Raw genomic sequence first — 12,700 nt, 5'->3', positions numbered from 1 at the left:
CGTATTTACCAACATATACAGAATTTGTTGTTCACGAATCAGGTGAGATCTGTAGGGCTACTATCATAAATCATACTTAATTTGATCTCATTACAGTTACTGACATTTTGGAATAAATTGTAATTGTAATGATGATCATGAAAATAATAATTAAAAAAAAATTACTGTCGTTTCCTGTTTCATATGTTAGGCTATCCCCTCTCTGTCTCCTCTTTAATTTTGGTATTTCCACCATTGCCGGAAACCAAAACAAATCACACAAAAGAGGCTCTAATGTAAGCGTCCTGTTAATGTTGGTGGCGTCAGTTACACAATGAACCCGGAGCCAGCACAACAGAGCCAGCAGTGCACGGGCAGGAATGCATTTCTTACTTGGAAATTTAAAGAAGAAAGGGAGGGGCAAAATCTGACCGTGCAATGCAAACTGTTTGCCAGCAACCAAGCTGCTCTCAGCGTCAAAAGACTCCACCTCCAACCTAAAGAAACATCTGGAAGTAAGTTATTTTCTAAAAACGAATGTTAGCCTACCTACTGCAACTACCTTGTTTTAATTGTGGTAGCTACCTTATGTGCCATTTTAGTATGTTCGATGCACTATTGCTGTGTGATTTATTACTATTACTGAAGGCTACTCGCCACTGAGCTAACATTGGTAGCTGGCTTTAGCTGAGGTTAGTTCATAGACTGCAGACTGTTAGATTTGATGGATAGGATTAACAACCTGCTAGGTGCAAATAATTATGTGCAGTTCTGAAAGGAGTCTATGAACTAACCTCAGCTAATGCCAGCTACGAATGTTAGCTTGGTGGCGAGAAGTCTTTAGTAATAGAAATAAATTCCACAGCAATAGCACATTCACGTGGTTGTAAAAAGCATGACAATATACTAAGTAATCCAATGTATTCAGAATAAGTTAAATTGAAATTTAATAGATTACGTTAAAAACTACATTTTGGGCCATGTATTCTGTAGTGGAATACATTTTAAAAGTAACCTTCCCAACACTGTCTTTATTAACTGTATGATCCCGAGTGTGGTTATGATTAGTTTAATTGCTCATTCCACAATAGCACTAAACAGGTCCTATTTTAATTCATGTTTTACACATGTAACATCTGCTTAGTATAGTAGGGTTAAACTTATAGACTAGATTCGAGAGGAGTAAAATAAATTTGAGAGAATTGAGTGTTGAACAGCCGGCAGATTTATTACATTGTTAAAGTGGTGCAATACCCTGTCATGGTCCTGGGTCGTGACCCAGCGCTTTAAGTTTATTATTATCATTTTCCAATTTATTATCATGATTATTACTATTGTTTGAGTTCTACGTGTTATATTCGGTCTGCGTCTGTATCTGTCTGTCTATGGTGTCACCCCGTCTGTTTGTGAATCTGTCTGTTTAGTTCAATGTCTTGTCTGGTTCCATGTGTCTGAGTTTCCTGTTTTATTGTGAAGGTCTGTGTCGTATGTGAGTGTGCTCAGTTTACGTTTCCCCTGTCTCGTCAGCTGTGATTTCTCCCAGGTGTGTTCCCCTCCTGTCTCTCATCCCTTGATTACTGCCGTCTGTGTATTTAAGCCCTGTGTTTCTCTGTGTCAGTGTCGTGTCGTACCATCAGATTATGCCTGTGTGTTTCGGTTCTCCATAGTCCATGTTCACTTCATGTTTTGTTTTCGTACCAGCAATAAAGCTGAGGTTTTTGAGTTTCAATTCAGTCTCAATTCAATTCCAGAGTCTCAGAGTCTCGCATTTGGATCCTCCTCTCCATCCGCCTGCACACAGAGCCCTGACAGAATGACGCGACCAGTAATGGATCCAGCGGACTCCCTGTGCAAGCGCAGCTGCCGTTTTGACGGGACCCGGCTAGTGCTTGGAGGGCCTCCGTGCTGCCGTTCCTCGCTGACAGCCCACTCGTCTGCTTCCTCCCCGCGGACGTCCCGGTCTCACAGAAAACGCTCCAGCTGGTCCCGGGAGGATTACTACGAGCCTGCAAGCAACCAGTTTACGCCTGCACAGGCGTTCTACAAAATGTTAGGGATTATTATCGTGCCGCCTGACTCACCCGGCATTTCCACATCATAGCACCACACCGTGAAAACTATAAAGATGCACAAACAAATACCATTAAAAATTCAAGTAGAAAGTGCAGAAATGTTCGCATTTTACTATAGAAAATTATTTTGATTAACCCAAATAGTGATATTGACATAAATCAATAGTTTTTAAACTATTTATGTTACAGCATTTAATAAAATAAATTAACAACAACCTTTCTGTGTCTTAAATACATAAACAATCGTTTGCAATCATTAACCAACCTCTTTCTGCTTCCAAGGGTGCTAATCATGCTGAATCAGCTAGCCAACCTCCTCCATGCGCATCTCTTAGCCAGTCTTTCCACACCACAAACAAATGACATGCATACACAATAAAAAACGAATTCAACCACATTGAGTAAACTTTCAAAGTTATAGCATGTGACAGATAAATAAAACACATAGTTTTGCATGAGTACCCTCAAAAACAAACGCTTTTACTCACTCTGAAGCAACATGTTTGCGTCGCCTCACCGAGAACAGAACAGGAAGTCTGACACAATAAAAGAGGAAGTGCTAAGGTACTCTTCAAAATAAAAGTGCAAAGTAAAGTGGCTTTGCCGGCATTTACAGTAGTTCTGAGAACGTGTATTTTCCTCCTGGTTCAAGAGACTGTGCTCCTGATGTTCCTTCGGACCCAGGAGTTAGAACTGTTTTGTCTGGAACTCTTCATTCTGGGGCTGTTTATTCAGTCAGCTGATCAGCAGCCACCTTCAGCTCAGTCAGCTGATCAGCAGCCACCTTCAGCTCAGCCAGCTGCTCAGCAGCCACCTTCAGCTCAGTGTCCAGTGTCCCCTGCTCAGCAGCCGACCGTAGCTCAGTGTCCAGTGTCCCCTGCTCAGCAGCCACCCGTAGCCCAGTCACTCCACCACCATCACTTTCATCTCAAGTTCAGTCTTCACCCCCGCTGTCCATAGCTCAGGTTCTACCACATTCAGACTTTCTCCAAACCTTGTTACAGTCCATAGCCCAGTCAGTAGCGCAGTTAGTGGAGGAATCATTAGCTTTGTCATCTGCTAAATCAGCCACTCATCTTCACCCTCGGTCAGGGGTCCCTATTGCCTCTGGCCGTGCATCTGCTCCAGCTGGAGGGCCCGAGGAGCCCATCTGGCCTCAGGTTTCGTCCCTGCCAGAGGCCCGTGTGCCTGCTGGTTCTGTTTTGCTCCTGCCAGAGGCCCGTGTGCCTGCTGGTCCTGTTCTGTTACTGCCAGAGGCCCGCGCGCCTACTGGTTCCGATCTGTCCCTGCCAGAGGCCCGCGCGCCTGCTTGTTCCGTTCTGTGCCTGCCAGAGGTCCCCGCACCTGCTGGTTCTGTTCTGTCTCTGCCAGAGGTCCCCGCACCTGCTGGTTCTGTTCTGTGCCTGCCAGAGGTCCCCGCACCTGCTGGTTCTGTCCTGTGTGTGCCAGGGGCTCCAGTGCCTACTGGTTCTGAGACGGTTTTCACTGGGGGGCCCGAGGAGCCCGTCCAGCTTCCTGCCTCGTCAGCTGGAGGGCCCGAGGAGCCCGTCCAGCCCCAAGACTCATCATCCTCGCCAGCTGCAGCCTCATCATCCTCACCAGCTGCAGCTCCGGGTTCACCCTCGCCTGGTCCAGCTTCGGCTTCACCCACGCCGTCGCCCGGTCCAGCCTCCTCATCAGCTTCATCGACTTCGCCCGGTCCAGCCTCCTCATCATCTTCATCGGCTTCGCCTGGTCCAGCCTCTGCCTCAGCTTCGCCTGGTCCAGCTTCAGCTTCACCCACGCCGCCGCCTGGTCCAGCCTCCCCATCCGCTTCAACTTCGCCTGGTCCAGCCTCCGCTTCAGCCTCGTCTGGTCCAGCTTCAGCATCCTCATCAGCTTCACCTGGTCTAGCTTCAGCATCCTCATTAGCTTCGCCCGGTCCAGCATCTGCTTCAGCTTCACCCGCTTCACCTGGTTCGGCCTCTGCTTCGGCTTCGCCTGGTCCAGCTATTGCCTCGCCTGGTCCAGCTACTGCCTCGCCTGGTCCAGCCTCTGCTTCTGCCTCGCCTGGTCCAGCCTCTGCTTCTGCCTCGTCTGGTCCAGCCTCCTTCTCACCTGGTACTGCGGGGGCCACGCAGCCTTCTGGTCCCCAGCTGCCGCCTCAACATCGTCGGTCATCTGCCAGGCCGCATGTTGGGCATCTTCGCCACCGTGGCCGGCCTCCGGACTTGCATTGTCGCCACCGCTGTCGTGAGCACGGTCGGCCCCCAGAACTGTTTCCACGCCGCTGTTGCCGTCCGCACGGTCGGCCCCCAGAACTGTTTCCACGCCGCTGTTGCCATCCGCACGGTCGGACCCCAGAACTGTTTCCACGCCACTGCCTACTGCGTGGCCGGCCTCCGGACCTGCCCCACTGCCGCTGCCTTTCACACGGTCGGCCCCCAGAACTGAACTGTTTTGGCCTCCGGCGCTGTCGGCCTCCAAGTCGGCCCCCTGAACTTGTCCGTCTGGGCCTTTTTGGACTATGTCTCTCCGTCCTGGAACCCCACCGCCCACCATGGTCGGGTCGTTTTCTGTTTTTTGGGTTTTTTTTTTTTGGGGGGGGGGGGGGGGGGGGTTTGGGCAGTTTTTGTGTTTCTGTTGGGCTGTCTGGAGCCAGCCCTTGAGGGGGGGGGGGGGGTACTGTCATGGTCCTGGGTCGGTGACCCAGCGCTTTAAGTTCATTATTATCATTTTCCAATTTATTATCATGATTATTATTATTGTTTGAGTTCTATGTGTTATATTCGGTCTGCGTCTGTATCTGTCTGTCTATGGTGTCACCCCGTCTGTTTGTGAATCTGTCTGTTTAGTTCAATGTCTTGTCTGGTTCCATGTGTCTGAGTTTCCTGTTTTATTGTGAAGGTCTGTGTCGTATGTGAGTGTGCTCAGTTTACGTTTCCCCTGTCTCGTCAGCTGTGATTTCTATGGAACGCCAGGACTGCCATAATGAATTAATTAAATACACCATTAAATAATTAATTAAATGTGTCAATAATTAATTAAAATTGGAATTAATTAATTAAATAAATAGTTATGACACATGTAATTAATTAATTATTGACACATTTAATTAATTATTTATGTATTTCACATTTTAATTAATTATTGACACATTTATTTAATTAATTATTGACACATTTAATTAATTATTTAATGATATATTTATTTATTTTATTTTGGCAGTCCTGGCGCCTGGCTCTCATCATGAAATAATTTTATCTGTCAGCCTCACCCATCAAACTCAGGGGGCGGGGTTAACGCTGATCGAGTCAAAACCATTGCTTTGGCCTGGTGGCCATTGTTTCTAGCACACAACAACCGGCATGTGGAAGCTAACAGAACTGAACTTTGAAAAACCCTGTTTGTGTGTCACCAAATACCGTTTTAATATATTTTTAGCCGAGAATGTAGTGGTTTAATCTTCATGTGTCTGGTCGGTTTGTCAAGATACAGCCTCTTTGCAAAAGTGCTTCGATGATTTCGGAGATGTCTGCCCAGTCTCACGGCAAAGCGTGGGATAGACCCGCTCGCCTCGCAAGCAATCCCACAGACAAAGCGCAGGCCCCGGTACACAGCTGTAGTAACCCCCGCTGACTTCTTTTACTGAGGTTATATTTATCGGTGTTTTATTTCCTGATGTTCTTATGTGTCCTACGTGTTTCAGTCGCCAATTCTGAATTATAACTAACATTAAAAACATGTTTAAGGAGGCAAATAAAGGAGAGCAAATAAATCTGTTTAACATCTGATCTTTGGGTTTTTGTTCAGTAATCAGCGCGACCTGTGTATAAACGCATAAAAGAGATAACGTTGGTGTTTCCGTCATGTAGTAACTGCTGGCTTTAACTGTACAAAGGTTGTTCGACACTGTGAAACACATACAGACTTCCATGATGTTCGGCTAATATTTTTATTGTGAATATTAATCATGCTGACCTCGCTCTGTACACCACGCAGCGAGGTCAGCATATCTACGATATCCTCAGCTCCATGAGTTAACACAAAGTTTCCCAGCTGACTATCTAACTTCCGACTATTCCAGAGACGTGAAAATATACAGCATAAAGAAAAGTGTAAGAGACTCAGCAGCAGATTAGAATAACAGTTATACATTTAATAAATCACCAAATGAATCCAAGAAACGAGCAAACCTGTTCCGACAATTTGAGTTTGTATTCCCTCAGCTGCAGACTCGCTGCTGTTTAAATGTTTGAAAAGGAAGATTAGATATAAACAAACGTCAAACATAGACTCAGTCTGCCTTCACATTTGATATGAGGCCAGCACGTATAGTGGCTGTGTCCTGTTTTAAGATCATACATGTAAAATTGTTGTCTGACCTCCGGCGATCCAGCCGCTCAGAGTCCGTGGTTACCATGTTTACTGCATAAGCAGCTATAATGCTAACAGCTGGCACTGAGGAAGTTTACCGGCAGCATGGGTGTTTATGTTTTTCATTGCAAAAGAACTGTCTGAATGGTTAACTGAAGTTAACTTGGATAAATTATAGTTAAGGAGAATCACAGATAACGCCTATGTGAGCCGTGCGACTGTTCACCACACTGAAATCAGCAGGCTATTACTGAAATACATGTGCTATATCATAAACTATGATATAAATAGGGAGGTCCTATTATGTCAGCGGCTGGGTGGAGGCGAGGAAGAAGGAACCCAAACGCTGGACTCGCAGGTAGGTGACGATTTATTATAAGGAGTGGATGAACAGAACAAAGGGAGAAAATGGCTGGCTGGACGACTGACTGAAGCACTGACTGACTAACTGAACATACAGACGGAGAGACAACATCACAATAACATCAATGACACGACATTGGACTGGTTGAACTGAGGGGCATAAATACACAGGCTGAGTGATGAGAGATTAGAACCTGGTGAGTACACGGCTGAACATAATGAACTAATGATAAACGGGAAGAGGACGGAACATAATGCACATGGACCAAGGCTAACACAATAAAACAGGAAGTGGAACAGGCAGAAGATAAACAGTGAACGTGAACTGAAAATACTGGGTCACCGACCCAGGAACCCTGACAGTACCCCCCCTCCAAAGGCCGGCACCCGACGGCCAAAAGAGAAAGAAAAAAAAAAACCAGAACAGGGCGGGCGGAGGGGGCCCAGGACGGAGGGATGGAGTCCACACCGAGACAGTTCAGGTGGGCGCCCCCGTGGCCCGTGGCCGAGACGAGACAGTGCAGGTGGGCGTCCACGCGGCCCGTGGCCGAGACGAGACAGTTCAGGTGGGCGTCCACGTGGCCCGTGGCCGAGACGAGACAGTTCAGGGGGCCGACCGTGCGGACGGCAACGGCGACAGCACTGGTCCGGGGGCCGACCGTGCGGAAGGCAACGGCGACAGCACTGGTCCGGGGGCCGACCGCGCGGAAGGCAACGGCGGCGACGTGGACACAGTTCGGGAGGCCGGCCGTGCGGAAGGCAACGGCGGCCACTCAGGCGAAGGCGGTCCGGGGGCCGGCCGTGCGGAAGGCAACGGCGGCGGCGAAGGAGACGACGGAGCAGTTCAGGGGGCCGACCGCGCGGAAGGCAGCGGCGGCTCTCCAGTGTTAGGCGTGCTGGCCATGGCCTGGTGGGCACAGGACCAGACGAGGCAGGACCAGGCGACGACGGGGCCGGACCAGGCAAAGCACAGGCTGGAGCTGCAGCAGGCGAAACAAAAGCCGAAGACTCTGAGGCTGGGCCAGACGAGGACGCAGACTCTGAGGCTGGGCCAGACGAGGACGAAGACTCTGGAGCCGGACCAGGCGGAGCAGAAGCAGAGGCCGACGCCAGACCGGGCGACGTTGAAGGCGATGCAGAGGCCGGACCGGGCGTGGGTGCAGCTGATGCAGAGGCCGGACCGGGCGTGGGTGCAGCTGATGCAGAGGCCGGACCGGGCGTGGATGCAGCTGAGGCAGAGGCCTGATCAGGCGAAGCAGGCGCGGAGGCCTCTGGCAGGAGGCAGGCAGGGCCAGTAGGCGCGGAGGCCTCTGGCTGGAGACAGGCAGGGCCAGTAGGCGCGGAGGCCTCTGGCTGGAGACAGGCAGGGCCAGTAGGCGCGGGGGCCTCTGGCTGGAGAGCGGCCGGGCCAGCAGGCGCGGAGGCCTCTGGCTGAGGAGCGGCCGGGCCAGCGGGTGCGGAAACCCCTGGCTGAGGAGCGGCCGGGCCAGCGGGTGCGGAAACCCCTGGCTGAGGAGCGGCCGGGCCAGCGGGTGCGGAAACCCCTGGCTGAGAAGCAGGAAGGCTCACAGCTGGCTCTGGGTGCTGTGGCTGCAGGTCCGGGAACTGAACAGGATGGTAGACCGGCGACTGGGAAACAGGGGGCGACTGGACTGACTGGACAGGGGACTGAGCTACAGGAGGTGACTGGAGGACAGGAGGGGACTGAGCTACAGGAGGTGACTGGAGGACAGGAGGGGACTGAGCTACAGGAAGTGACTGGAGGACAGGAGGGGACTGAGCTACAGGAGGTGACTGGAGGACAGGAGGGGACTGAGCTACAGGAGGTGACTGGAGGACAGGAGGAGACTGGACAGCAGGTGAGGGAACTGACTGGAGGGAAAGCTGAACAGCAGGTGAGGGAACTGACTGGAGTGGAGATGCTAAGGGAGGAACAGAGGCAGGCGTGGCTGCTGGCTGAGCTACAGATTGAGCTAGTGACGGAGATAAAATTACGGCTTGGGCTCGTAAGGCTGGTGCCTGGGCAGGGGACAGTTCAGCTAATCTAACTAGGGATAGTGCGAGGGCGTGAAAGGCTGGGTCAGGAGGTGGATGAAGTGGTGAAGTAGCAGGTGGACCGGTTAGCTCCTCCAAGCCTCCAGGGAGGTCAAGCTGGGTTCTGGTTGCCCTCAACCTGGGCGCTGGGACGGGCACGGAAGGTGGCTGGACACCAGTCACCCCCACCTGAGAAACAGAAGCAGGTGTGGAGGTAGACCGGGTCGCAGCTGCCCTCCTCCTGGGAGCTGGCACTGGTGTGGGCGTAGACTGGGCCCCTGTGCTGGTGGGAAATGGCTGAATACTGGGTGTGGAAATAGTGACGGTGTGTGTGTTACTGGCAGGTTTATTGGAGATTGTTCTGATTTTTCTGCCACCACTATTTACAGTCTTTGGGGGAGCAGAGCAGAACAAATCTTCCCAGTCCACAGAATCCTCCAGGAGGGAAACATCCCATGAATGAGAGATGGGTTTATTGTGCGTTTTAAGTGAATAATCAGATGGTGAGTGCGAAAAACAGTCACTGGAGCTCACCATCGGGAGTGGCTGAAAGTAGTCCGTTCTATGGCGGCGTGTGCGCCGCTTTCTCTGGGAAGCGGAAGCGGCCGGGGAAAACAGCAGAGCCTCTGGCGCGGTAGCCTCCGTTGAGCCGAGGTGGGAGGCGTAGCCGTTGTGCCGCGGCGATGGTGGAGGTCCAGCGGATGAGGCGGCGGGTGTGGGAGCGAGGAGCGGAGTGGCGAGAGAGGGAGTGGCCGAAGCGCGGCGTGGAACGTCCACTCTCCACGGCAAATGGTCCGGTACAGGTGAGGCAGCAGGTGGGGGAACGCGGCGTCTCCGAGGCCCGCCCAGAGCCAAGCGAGTGCTCTCGAAGACGTGCTCTCGCTCCGCGAAGAGCCGCTGTCTCTCCTTGAGCTTTTCCGCCCACAAGGAGAGCGCTACCTCCTGCCGCTCGTAGAGGTCCGAGTCCGCTGGGTTCCAAACGTGTCTTCGTGGCACGGGTCGTGTCATTCTGTCAGCGGCTGGGTGGAGGCGAGGAAGAAGGAACCCAAACGCAGGACTCGCAGGTAGGTGACGATTTATTATAAGGAGTGGATGAACAGAACAAAGGGAGAAAATGGCTGGCTGGACGACTGACTGAAGCACTGACTGACTAACTGAACATACAGACGGAGAGACAACATCACAATAACATCAATGACACGACATTGGACTGGTTGAACTGAGGGACATAAATACACAGGCTGAGTGATGAGAGATTAGAACCTGGTGAGTACACGGCTGAACATAATGAACTAATGATAAACGGGAAGAGGACAGAACATAATGCACATGGACCAAGGCTAACACAATAAAACAGGAAGTGGAACAGGCAGAAGATAAACAGTGAACGTGAACTGAAAATACTGGGTCACCGACCCAGGAACCCTGACATATTAACATGTTTAGTTTTAAAGGACACCTTCCTGCCTTTAGTCTCCTTCATGAGCAGTATTAGTTTTCTTCTAACATCCAGAAGTCTGCACGATGTGTTTCATAGTTTCTAACAAGCCTTTGACAGGTAAACATAACATGACCGAAAAAGCAAAAAAAAAAAAAAAAAAGAGAGAGAGAGAGAGTGTTGACATAAGAAGAGAAAATGCTCTCAATTATGGAGACAGGCAAATGGTTCATTTATGTTTGATGTGTGTTTATTCCTCCCTAAATATCGTCGGTGAAGTTTGCCATGCACGTCAGATTTTCCTGCGCATTTTTATACCTCTGCCAACAGAGAGAGAAAAAAAATCACATTCTAACAGACAGCTGGTGCTTAGAATACAGTTGAATAACTATTAAAAAACAGATGATATTTAGATGATAGTTCAGTCTAACACATGTGCCATTGAACCATTAAACGTCTGTGAAACTATGCAGTTATGAAACGTAACTTTAACGTCAGCCAAACCGATTTGCTCAGTTGTAAATAAAACAGCGAAGTAAACGTGACCCGACAGACAGAACCTGAGTGAATGAAGTCCAGCGTTTAACCACTGAGAGCTAAAACTCAGCTGACGTTTCAAAGCTGTGTGCTGGTGATTGGACATCAGCCGCTGATGAAGCTGTTTCACTTATAAAGTGCTCTGTAAGGAAACAAGCTCCAGCAGCTCTGCGCTCGGGGAAAACACTATATTTACTTATCTTGTGCAGAAAAATGCGCTGACATTGCTTTATATCGAGCACCGGGTGCCCAGTTAAACTGTGACTATCACCAGGAAACGTAGGCATGTTTCTTGAATTAGCAGCAGGTGTTAAACAGCTGACAGATGAGGAGGAGGATGCATGCAGGTAAATTGAGGGTCTGTTGAACTGATCGCTGGTTTCGTGAGAAAAATGTCAGCTCGTTCTTTATGTTACAGAAGCACAGAGACACAAGACCAGGCGGAAAGAGACGATCGTTCGGTGAAAATGAGAATCTGCGAATGCAACATGTGGAACACGGAGAGTGGAATATGTAAACAAACCGGTTAACGTAACCCCCTCGGTGCGCTCTGCATGCTAATTGTTAGCAGAGCTAGTGAAATCTCTGAAAACATCTGAGCACTTTTGCAAACATGTTCTATGTTGACAACCTGACCAGACATACGTCGCGACATTTGCGGCTAAAACACTGTTAAAAGTGTAGCTGGTGACAGAAAAACGGGGTATTTTAAAACTACACCTGCCTGCCTGTGATTTGATCTGCATTCTGGGATACCTGGCTGCCCCAAGTCTACACAAGCAATCGATTATCTAGGATCGACCTGTTTTGACTTACTTTGCACGGCAACCAATCAAATGTTAGAGAAGCTGCATGGGCAGCGTTAACCCCGCCCCCTGAGTTTGATGGGTGAGGCTGACAGATAAAATTATTTCATGATGAGAGCCAGGCGCCAGGACTGCCAAAATGAAATAAATAAATATATCATTAAATAATTAATTAAATGTGTCAATAATTAATTAAATGTGTCAATAATTAATTAAAATGTGAAATACATAAATAATTAACTCATTCACTGCCATTGACGTCTATAGACGTCAATTGAAAAACTTACGTTGACTGCCATTGACGTCTATAGACGTCAATTACGTTTTTCAATGGGAGGGGCTAGAATACAACCTCGTCACAAAGCAAGAAATATTAGTGTCAAAGGCACTTTTCTGCTTGAAATGTATTTTTCACAAAAAGCTCGTTTTCTCCCTTTTTTTGGTCAAAACAGGCATTTTTGGTGGAACCCACCTCTCTTCTACAGCTGATTACTAAAGAATGGAAAATGGTAGAAACAAGCTTTTTTTCTGGATGAAAGAAGAGAGTCTGTTATTCATTTTGGTAGGTTCAGCGTTTATATGATCATAACACACAGTTTTCTGTGGCTCTTCAAAAATGAGTAAAAATGCTCAAAAACCCTGGCAGTGGGGAGTTACCTGATTTGAAAATGGCTGGCAGTGAATGAGTTAATTAAATGTGTCAATAATTAATTAATTAAATGTGTCATAACTATTTATTTAATTAATTAATTCCAATTTTAATTAATTATTGACACATTTAATTAATTATTTAATGGTGTATTTAATTAATTCATTATGGCAGTCCTGGCGTTCCATAGATTTCTCCCAGGTGTGTTCCCCTCCTGTCTCTCATCCCTTGATTACTGCCATCTGTGTATTTAAGTCCTGTGTTTCTCTGTGTCAGTGTCGCGTCGTACCATCAGATTATGCCTGTGTGTTTCGGTTCTCCATATTCCATGTTCACTTCATATTTTGTTTTCGTACCAGCAATAAAGCTGAGGTTTTTGAGTTTCAATTCAGTCTCAATTCAATTCCAGAGTCTCAGAGTCTCGCATTTGGATCCTCCTCTCCATCCGCCTGCACACAGAGCCCTG

General features: G+C 48.8%; 1 protein-coding gene and 1 long non-coding RNA gene across 3 annotated transcripts in view; one reads left to right on the top strand and one right to left on the bottom strand.

Annotated features, from left to right (window-relative positions):
• The window catches only part of LOC113036043 (uncharacterized), a 322,745-nt gene that overhangs the window by 85,822 nt on the left and 224,223 nt on the right, over positions 1-12,700 (top strand). The window lies entirely within an intron of this gene.
• Positions 1,187-2,614, bottom strand: LOC145432435 (uncharacterized). Its single transcript, XR_013912731.1, has 2 exons — positions 2,540-2,614; positions 1,187-2,391 (listed from the first exon to the last, which is right to left on the bottom strand). It is a non-coding gene; the product is annotated as an uncharacterized LOC145432435 (long non-coding RNA).

The sequence above is a fragment of the Astatotilapia calliptera genome, chromosome 2 (genome assembly GCF_964374335.1).
Source record: "Astatotilapia calliptera chromosome 2, fAstCal68.1, whole genome shotgun sequence".
Lineage (NCBI taxonomy): Eukaryota > Metazoa > Chordata > Actinopteri > Cichliformes > Cichlidae > Astatotilapia > Astatotilapia calliptera.
The sequence above is the reverse complement of the archived record's forward strand: the minus strand, read 5'-3'. Positions and strand labels throughout refer to the sequence as shown.